An 11,559-nucleotide genomic window follows, 5' to 3' on the forward strand; every position below is an offset into this window, starting at 1 on the left:
CTGGGTTACCTGGAGGAAACTATATAAGCGACGACGAGAACCATGGGGAGTCAGTGAAGTGACAACAGCGACCGAGTTCAGAAGAGGTTAAACCCGCGAGTCGGAAGAGCTAGTTTTCCGTTTGTTATTGTTATTGTTTGTGAAGTTGACGGTAATTGGGAAGTTAGTTTGTTCTTGTTACTTATTTAAAAGTGATACCGAGTTGAATAAAAGTTGGAAGCTGAAGAAAGAGTTTGATACTCGGCCATCCACGGTACACATTTTGTCCGCCTACGTGAAACATATGTAAACCATAATAAAGAAGAACATTAAGTTTTGGTTAACAGAAGGTACTATACACAATCCTAGCAGAAGTGATAATGTAATTAATTAATCTAATTGAGACTTTTTATTTCTGATATTTTATTGATTTCGACACGGGATCGAACAAAAATGCTTAACTATAGTAATGGATTTGAAACGTTTTCACCTGACAGTGTCGGAACCAGGCTTGCGTGATTTGGGCAAATTGGGGTTCTTGCGTGTCTAAAATTATGCCGATGCAAGTTTTGGCAAATTCTGTCATCCAGAAGTAACTGCAAAACATTTCTCGCTTATTGAACTGATTTGCGATTGTCTCGCTGGATTTTTCATTGCGAGGAAAAGAATACCTAATAGCAATAGGTTCAAATTACTGGGGATTTATGATCCGCTAGCAGGTGCCCCTTTATTCGTCGGCTAATTCAGACTTTATTTCACAAAATTACGATTACATAATGCTACAATCGTACAAATAAATAGCAAATATGTCTCAGTATTTTCAATGAAGATATATCCATATGGCAAGAAACCAGCAAAAAATATATGAGGTATGCTGATGATACCGTTGTATCGAGAACGAACTAAACATCAACTTTAAGAAAACCAAGTTAATGGTAGTTACTAAATTTCCACAAGATCTGAACCAAGCAAACCTGACACCTGAAGCTGGCAAATACCACAATAGAGAATGTGTCGACATATAAATGTTTACCAACTTAGATAGAACAATCGGGGTAATCAAACAAGAGAAATAAGAATGAGGATAGAGATAGGCAAATCGACATTTCTAAAAATATAGAAGTTATTCGGTCGAGTCGGGATATTAACATGGATCTTAGGATGAGAATGCTGCGTTGTTACGTTTTCTCCACGGTCTTGTATGGGGTTGAAGAATGGGCCCTCAAGGAAAACCACGTCGACAAAATACAAGCAATCGAAATGCGGTGCTACCGTAGAATGTCGCGTATTCTCTCCGCCGATAGAATTAATACCGCTGAGGTATTGAACTTGATGCAGAAGGAATGCTAAATCATTAACACCATGAAAAAAGAAGCCGTCAATACATGTGTCATATAATGAAAGGACAGAAATACACACTTCTCCAACTGATAGTCCAAGGAAAGATTAGTGCAAGGTGGAGCATTGGCAGACGCCGTGTGTCCCGGCTAAACAACCCGAGGGACTGCATTAACTGTAGCAAAGTTTAACTGTTCAGAGTTGCAGACCATAAAGACAGAATTATTGTGATGATATCAAACCTCCGATATGAGATGCACTATAAGGAGAAGAAGTAAGATGCTAAGTAGCTGATAAATATCTTGTCATTACTATAATATACTGAATAATCGTTTTAAATACATGTGACGAAGATTAACAAGAAGAAGAATACCTCTTCTAACTTTGTTCCCATTGACGTTTTCACATCCAAGTGCTGTCATGTGAGTTCACTTAATCCTTCCAGCGATGTTGTTATTGAAAGGTCAAAATGAAAATAGTTTAGATGCAATTATCTTTAACAAATTTATTTGTTTAAACTGAGAAATGAAAACAAATGTGTTTTGCTTCCAGAACTTACAGAATGAGAAATCAAAATAAACGTGCCCAAGGGATTAGAAAATCACCCTATAAACTTCCATATAAAAGCCAAGTTTTGTCATTAGTTCACATGCCATCCACGGCGACAGTTGTTTCATGATCAAACTAAGCCCGGAAACTTTTATAATTAAAATTAGTTTGCTGTGTAGTTCTAGACCCTTCCCTAATGAAATCTGGGTATATTATTACTTCCTTACTCCATAAATATCTAACAGTGTTAAGTAAACGGAATAATATATGTATGGTGAAGAAAATATTGTCACTTTGGAATAACTTTTAAATTTTTCTTTGAAACACGACTTATTATTACTGCAAATGGACGAATAAATATGAATGTCTTGTTGAAAAGCATAAAAGTAGTAGGCAAAATGTGAAAAAATATATCGACTTTGATAACGAAGAAAAACTAATAGGCCAAGCTTAATTTAGGTCTAACAGTCACCCTGCGTTCGCAACTCTACACCACTTTGAAAAATCAAATGACACCCCAATCCTTTAAAGAGTTTAAAATTTCCTATTCAGTGGTGTAAGAAAAGCTGGAATCTGGTTGTTTGTTCAGAAAATCGAAGAGAAAATGTGCCATGTTAAGACGACAATGCTTATGTCTATTAAGTGGGTTTTTTTTAAAGAACATTGATTTTAATGACCCATAAAACAATTCTTTTCAAATCAGATCTGAAAACCTTGGTCGACATTCCATTGCAGCTCTCTTACTAGTTCATCTACGCGAATGCAGCTTATTCACCTACCGTGTAACTTGAAAACCAAAACGAATTCAAGCTCCGTCTGAAAATCGAGATTTCCTTCACCAAGTAGCATAGACCCATTTTCATCCATTTGATTTTTCGATGAATGTGGTAACTGTATCTAAAACATTTTCGAGCAGATGAAGATAAGACTGATCAGACTGGATGAATAAATTATCGATTTCTGCTCAGGGTCAAAGTTTGACTAAGGATTCTACGAAATTAAATTATAATACTTATATTTTTTGAAGATAGTTTAACTTAACAGCTTTTTTTTCATATTGCACAAATTGTAGTTACAATCATACAGTTAGAAAACCAAGTATATTAAATTGAGCTACTTTGTGAAAGAAATCTTCATTTCAAGTCAGGTTATTTTATTTTACCAGTTTAAGAGTTGTCTATCAGCGGTATCCCGGCAAATATATTTATTGATGTAGTACTTTTCTCATAAAGTCATTTTTGAATTAGTTTATTATTACTATTATTGTTATTATTATTATTGTTATGTCTCTATATATTGGGTTACAAGAATGCTTTATCTTAATTAATAAAATGAAATTAAATTATGTTATATTTCCGCACTGAAGAGAAATAAAGCTCAACTCGGAAAATTCACGTTAAGACTATTGAACAGATGTTTAATTTGTCTATTATGAGAAAACTGGACACCTGATCATATGCTCGTATGTGTTATTTTTTGAGACAGATAGATAGATAAAATTTATTTCAATATTCATAATTTTTTGACAAGCATGGGCAAAGGGACCCCGTACCCGTCCTGCCAGGTGTTCGGTTTGGTGCTCCTTTGCCCATGGTCCAAATGGTCGGGCATTGATCCATTACCTGGGCATAGCCCTAACATGGATATTCGCGGAATTAATCGTTCGCATGGCAACGTGAGGCCATATTTTTTGATCGGATTTACAATCGGATTTGAAATAAATAAGCAATAATGTATTCTTAAACATAACCCCCTCTACATAACGTCACTCTCCATCCCAGATAAATTTATTTAAATGTTCAGTCTGTCGACGAGACTACAAAATGCCCAACAATGGTTCCAAGCTTTGTTCAACAATCTTACTTTTTTTGGAATATACATACATAATTGTGCATTTCTTTTGTATCTGTTGGTAAGGCATTAAAAAGTTTTGAACCAGTGTAACCTATGAGTTTTCGGCGTACGTTGTTATATACTTTAGGAAGACGCAGGTCGAAGTTGTTTAATCTTCTTGTTGAATGATGGTTCACATAATGAGAGTTATTTATGTTATACATGTATATATGTGGATTTGATATAGTGGGTGGTTTTTTAATAAATATGTGTTTGATTTTATAATTATATTTATATATGTGGTTGATATAGAGGTAAATAAGCGAAATAAAGTTATATTTGTTAAGTACTTTGATCTAATTATTTCTTTTACTATAGTTGTTATCGAATAATTTAATATTTATATCCCCTAAAATAATTTCGATATGTTTTCCATCTAAGGTTTTTGGGTACTCATCCAAATCAATAATTAAATTTTCCGCTTTAGTAGAAGGGAGTGTATAAATTGATATTACTCTATAAGAAACGTCATGTATCTTAATGGTATGTCGTATATACAGGGTGAGTCAAGATTGGCGTCATTCTTTTGAAGGGATAATAGGGGCTCACTTATAGAGTACGAGACAAATATCGAAAATTTTTATTTCGATAATTTCTAGAAAACCTTCATAGTTGAAAATCGAATTTCAACTTTGTTACTAAGCATCAATTAAATTTTTTAACAATTTTTTCTGTACTCCTAAAATACCGCCGGACAGCACCTCCAGTAGAACGACGCCAATTTTGAATCCAACTGTATATCAGATAGGTTGGTATTTCAAAAAAGTTCTCCCCTGTAACATTCTAGATTACGGAGAGGACTATAATATCTACACTCTTACTCCATGCCTTAAGCAACACCAAGAACTCGTGAAAATTCTTCTTTATACTCCTAATATTCTAACTAATTAATTTTAAGCTTTGGCCTTCCCGCCCAAGCAATTCTGTACACTCATCGACCGATTTGGAGCAGTTTATAAAACCCTGACTAGAAGCATGTAAGAAGTCCAAAAATTCTGACAAATTTCAGGTTAAAATTTCTCTAATAGATAATGGATGTTTTAGAGAATTCATAGCCCTTGAACCGGGATGATGCCAATAATAGTTTTCCATTGCTGAAAAGACAAACTCAATTATTCACATTACATGGGCAAAATGTTAGAGATACGTCATTTCTCAGTTGTAGAGTAGGCTTTACTTCATATACTAGCGATAGTAAATACTGTGGTAGTGGGTGCAGTTTCATATTCAATCCTAATAAGTCAAAACTTGTCATTTGCATTTGCGTCTAGAAATTTAGATAACTGTAAGAGGTGCATTAGGCAGCGGTCCCACAGCAACCACTGTCGTCAACTACTACCCAGTACCTCCGAGCAAAATTAAGGAATCTGCAACGAACGGTCTCACAGCAATTATTCACCGGCTTCCACTGTTTACCATTTGATAACCGCACTTTTTATAAAAGTGCCCCCGCATGCGCGCATTCACTGCCATCTACCAAACTACCAAATTTCGAACTCGTCCGAAATTTCGAAACGGTGGATAGCAGTGGATGACAAGTAAAGATGTCTGTGAGATCGTTCAATGGAAATCGCATATGTTGGAAATCTGCTCGATGGTCGCCCGGTGATCACCGGTGGTCCTGTGGGACCGCCGCCTAGTTCTCATAAGCGAATTTTCGGAAAAAAATTCCGAATAATTGGACGATTTGACAGGTGTCGGTGACATGCGATTATTCAGAAATTCGAAGGAATTTTAAAGGTTATGTAAATTCAATTTCATTGAGTGACCTTTGCCTTTTTACTCAATGTTCAGTCTTCAAAAATTGATACAGAATATTATCATTACTATTTACAATATCGATTGAGAGTATTAGTGTGTGCGGCCCTTCATATGCAATTAAAACACTTGTGTGAAAACAAATCCGGTAAAATCAAGAAAAAAAAACAATGAAAAACGACGGATATGGATTAGAGAGATTTTCCAGCGAAGACCGGTACAAGAAGCGTATTATAATTTGATTCAAGAAATACATTTTCAAGATCGAGAAAAACATTTCGATTACATGAGTCGAAAGAATTATTCGATATTTTGTTATCAAAAGTTGGACCTCATATAACTAAAAACTGTAAAAGACGAGATCCTATACCTGCAAGAGAAAGATTAGTATGCACTTTACGGTATGTACTCTTAATGTGCAGATTTTATTATTTTTTTTCAAGCTGAGCCTATGCTTTGCAAATTACGGAAAACCCTTCGTCGAATTCCAACAATTGAATAAAATCTACACACTTCAAAGGCAGAGAGACCGATTGGGTCGATAGCTTTTTTCTGTAGGAAATAAAGATTATTTATATACAGGGTTATTCACGGTATACAGCACTGACGCTTGCGGCTAGCCCGTTTGTTTTCTGCAAAGTATTATTTGATAAATCCACAGACGCCCATCAGGCGCACATTTTAAAAATATTTTTGTAATGTACAGTTTCCAAAAAGCCCGAAAAGTATCAGATTTTTGTTTTTCTAAATGAAATATCTTATATATTATCGCATTTTTGGATTCTCTGAGCAAAATAAGTGTTTGTTTTAAAAAGATTTATAATGCCTAAATCTAAAGGTTTTTTAAATAAGTCCAATTTTATCAAAATCTAATATTATTGTCATGTGTCAAATACTTTAGAATTATTTAAGTTATGTAAACGTAATTCGTAGTGTAGTGTAACATGAAATAATATTTTATATCCCAATGATAATAAACTTACCATTTTATACAGGGTGTCAGCAACTTTAATCTTATCAATTAAGAACTTTAAGTGGCTATAACTTGATTAATTTAAATACAACCCATATTTTTTAGCTTACCAGGAAATGCAATTTTTAATTACCTATCGAATGGTACTAGGATGTCGATAACTAAATTTTTGCCTTCTTACAAAATACACAAAATAATGGTTCTGTGCACCATTTGGTGTTTATTAAATTGAAAGGTTAAATAACATATCAACAATAACATAAAACAAAGACAAATTACTTATAACAAATGTTCGAAATGTTGACCGTCCATTTCCAGGCACTTGTAAATTATTTTTTAAAAACCACTGCTAACTCTGAACAACATTTGCGGAGTTACAGTTTTAAAAGCGTCTCTTATGCGTGTTTTCATATCGTGTGAATTTGTCGGAAGCGTATGGTAGACAATTCCTTTTATGTACCCCCACAAAAAAATCTAGTGGAGTTACTTCCCGAGATCTGGGGGGCCAATTTTGAAACCAATTTCTGCCAATCCACCTGTTTTGAAAGATGGGATTTAAAAATTGCCGAACTTAGCATCGATACTGAGGCGGCGCTCCATCCAATTGAAACCACGAACTATTAGAGAAGAATTTCAATATTAGAACCAACACATGTTGGTTCTAAAATTGAAAGAGACTTCTTCTAATAATTACAACAATATTTTTAAAATGCGCGCTCGGTAGGCGTCGGACAACTCATAAAATAATACTTTTAAAAAATCAGACGGTTTAGCTGCAAGCTTCCGTGCCGTATAGCGTGAATAACCCTGTATACAGGGTGATTCAAAATTGGCGTGATTCCTTTTAAGGGGTGATGGAGGTTCACTTGGGGAGTACGAGAAAAATATTGAAAATTTTTTTTTCAAAAATTTCTAGAAGATATTAACAGTTGAAGGTCGAATTTCAACTTTGCTATTAAGCATTATTTTGAAATTGTTCCATGTTTAATTGGTAGCATAATGAAATACTTAAGCATTTAAAAACAAAAATTACGATCTTTACTTCAAATTACGAAAATTCTCGATATTGAGAAAGTTCTATTCTACAATTTTTTGATGAAAAGGCACAGCGGCAATTATGTTTTTTGCCATTAACAGATAGTTACAGGTGGATAGCCCTTGTCAATAATAATAATAATCTGTCAAACTGTGACTTACTTTGAATTTCCTTTCACGAATTTGCGAATCTGCGATTAGTTCAGGGGAAATGCTACAGTAACATAGCAGAAGCTGGTAGAACTCACGCCAACAAAGGGCGAGGAGAGTGGTTCCAGGAAGATAGTGGACGACAATCGATGTTCGGGTTCTAAGCACAGAGGAACAAGTATTGGACATAATCGAATCAATGCCTTCCAGGGGCACTTAAAGCACAATATCTGACAATTTCCCAGGCACCAAATAAATACCGGCTACATTCCTACCACGTTTGTACGATACACACATCACAAGGAGATACAAATGGAGCACGAGTTAGTTAACTGAATACGAGAAGCTGCTTGATAAGAGTGGATGATAAGGAGATTACACAGGCACTAGCTTGTTTGGAGTTAACCATTCAAATGTTTGGCGTTGTATGGATTACTTGTAAACACCAAACCCCGYAGAATTCGAGGTTATGAGAACAGGTTGATATTTTGAAATAGGTTCGGTCATTCAACGATTCCTGTTGAAGTTACCGTTTATCGTTGTCTATCTTATTGTCAGTCTGTATAATTCCGTAGTTACCGGAGTTTTCAGTAATTACGAAGCCACAGGTATTTGCGCAAAGTTAATTAGGCAGGTTACCTTGAAAAACATTGCAGCCGTATTTCTCATATAGTTTTTATGCAAATTTCGCAGTTTTTAATAACAATAAATTTATTTTACTAGTTTTTCTGTACTCTTATAACACCGCCAGACAACACCCCCCGAGGAATGACGCCAATCTTGAATCACCCTGTATATATTTTTTCAAATATCAAAGTTACTTACTCCTTTGTTTCGGCAAGTTCAAAATGATTACACAAATTATTTACCGAAATGTTAATTTTGCAGTCTTCACAATACACCTGCAAAAGACACTACGTTATTTAAGAAGTTGAATGGAATAATTTATCATACCTCGTTATATTCATATTTTTCACTATCCGTCTTTCCACACTTAGTTTAGTTTTTCTTACAGTTACTTTAGCTACAGGTCTTCTCAGGCAGTTGCACAGAAAATAAAACAGCGAGGGAAGGAAAAAGTGGGCTTTTAGGTTAAAATCGCGTTCATTGTTACCAACAACTGTCATTGTCACCAACACGGTGAGTCAAAGTGGTTGCCTTTTTTCAACCAAAAATAATCGCATATGAGAACTATTGCATTTCAACTTTTTCCGACACCTGTCAAATCGTCCTATTATTCCAACTTTTTTTCCGAAACTTTGCTTATGAGAACTAGGCTTAGGCGGCGGTCCTACAGGACTACCGGTGATCACCGGTAACCATCAAGCAGATTTGCAACATATGCGATTCCCATTGAACAGTCCCACAGACATCTTCACTAGTTATCCACTGCCATCCACTGCTAACCACCGTTTCGAAATTTCGGACGAGTTCGAAATTTGGTAGTTTGGTAGATGGCGGTGAATGCGCGCATGCGGGTTAGAATTAATAGCGGCTTGGTTTGGGTATTTCCATAAAAGGTGAGGTTATAAACAGGTAAACAGTGGAAGCCGGTGAATAATTGATGTGAGACTGTTCGTTTCAGATTCCATAATTTTAGTCGGTGGTAGTGGGTGATAGTTGATGGCAGTGGTTACTGTGGGACCGCTGCCTAATGCACCTCTTACAGTTATCTAAATTTCTAGACGCAAATGCAAATGACAAGTTTTGACTTACTAAGAATGAATATGAAACTGCACCCACTACCACAGTATTTACTATCGCTAGTATATGAATATACAGGGTGTCAGCAAAGCGAAACCCTTCCTTAGATCGTTCATAAATAGCGACTGTAGAAAAACATTCACGCAAAACAGTTGTGGTTGTCGCCAAAGTATTTGTGATTATGAGTTATATTAAAGTATACATGATAACTACAAATAAAGTTGTGACAGTTAAGTTCATTTTTATTAATATAATGGTCACTTTATGCCTTGACGCTCAACACCAAAAACAGTACACCATCGGTTTGTCAAATGTACGAAATAATTTGTTTAAGTTAAATACTGTTTCTAAGCAACAATACAATAAATTTGCAAAAACAAAAACTAATTTCCAACCAAACGAGATATTTATTTGTAATAATCTTGCTTTCTAAAAATTTATTTGTATAATATTGTAATGAAAATGGTGGTACTCACGTTTGGAATGGGGAGATCGAAATTCATTGAATTTCAGTAAATGGGAGCCCCATTTGCGCACCAGTTACTGTCAAATAAGACACTGACAAGCGGGAAGTTTCGCACCTGTTCTGGAGATTTCGAGAACCGTCTGGGTTACCTGGAGGAAACTATATAAGCGGCGACGATAACCACAGGGGGGGCGTGACCTGACAGCAGCGACCGGGTGCAGAAGAGGTTAAACCCCGCGAGTCGGAAGATCGAGTTTTCCGTTTGTTATTGTTATTTTTTGAGAAGTTGACGTTAATTTTGAAGTTAGTTTGTTCCTGTTCGGTCTTTACAGTTTTACCGAGCTGAATAAAAGTTGGAAGCTGAAGAAAGAGTTTGATACTCAGCCATCCTCGGTACAATATCTTTTTAACAAAGATAATTTCAAGAATGATCTGCAATGTGTAGTAATTATTAAATGTATGACTGACGAAAGTTTGACAAGAGGCCAAGACGTTTTAAAAAGATATCAGCTAAGTAGTAGGAAAAAAAATTATTTAAATTTTAAAATTAAAAAAATGAATGCTTACTTCAAAATACGGCAATGCATATGGTAATTGTTGATTCCAAAATTAGTAAAAATTCATACAACCGTTCAGAAATTGTTTGGAGAAAACGATATTAATTTGAAAACTTGGGCGCCCTGTAGTGGCAATATGAAGTAGTATTGGAAATAGGAAACTCGGTCTAGACCAAAAACCTCTTAAGAGATCGTGGACTAAACCATAACCGCGTGTTCCCTTCTTCTTTTTCTATCGCCCATCCGATTATGGACGTTGGCTATGCTATGCTATGCTATCATAGCTATGCGGATCTTATTGGCTGCGCATCGAAACAAATTAGTAGATATTGCTCGAAACCATTTTCCCAAGTTAGTTAGCCAATAAATTCTCCTTCTTCCAGGCCTTCGACGGTCATCCTCTTTGCATTAAACTATGTTTGGCAGAATTCTGTACTTGCTGTATCTCCTGATATGGCCAAAATACTCTAATTTTCGACTCTTCACAGTTAGCATGGTCTCAGGTTCACATCCCATTCTTCCGAGTCCTTCTTCGTTGGTAATTCTTTGAATCCAAGGGATTCTAAGAATTCTTCTGAAAATTAACATTTCAAAATCTTACGTCTTTCTTTCCATGGCCTCGTCGACAACGTCCAAGTTTACGTTTACACTGCATAGAAGAGTGGAGTATATATATCACATGACTATTCTCTTCTTAAGGGCCAGATTCAGATCCCGACATGACAAAAGCGATTTCATTTATACAGCGTGATTCAAAATTGGCGTCATTCCTTTAAAGGGTGTATAGGGGCACACTTAGAGAGTACGAGAAACATGTTGACATTTTTTTTGCGAAAATTTTGAGAAGATATTAACAGTTGAAGATCGAATTTCAACTTTGTTATTAAGCATTATTTTGAAAAGCTCCCACGTTTGATTGGTAGCCTCTTGGAATACTGAAGTATTCGAAAAGAAAAGTTACGATCTTTTTGTCAAATTACGAACATTTTTGATATTCAAAAAGTACTCTTCTACATTTTTTTGATCTAAAGTCAAAGCGACAATGATGTATTTGTCATTAACAGATAGTTGCAGATAGACAGCCTTTGTCAAACGGTGGCTTAATTTGAAGCTCCTTTCAAAAAATGTAAACCAACAGTGAATTTGCGAATATGCGA

The sequence above is a fragment of the Dendroctonus ponderosae genome, unplaced genomic scaffold, assembly GCF_020466585.1.
Source record: "Dendroctonus ponderosae isolate FM_Combo_2020 unplaced genomic scaffold, Dpon_F_20191213v2 Dpon_F_20191213_1, whole genome shotgun sequence".
Taxonomy (NCBI): Eukaryota; Metazoa; Arthropoda; class Insecta; order Coleoptera; family Curculionidae; genus Dendroctonus; species Dendroctonus ponderosae.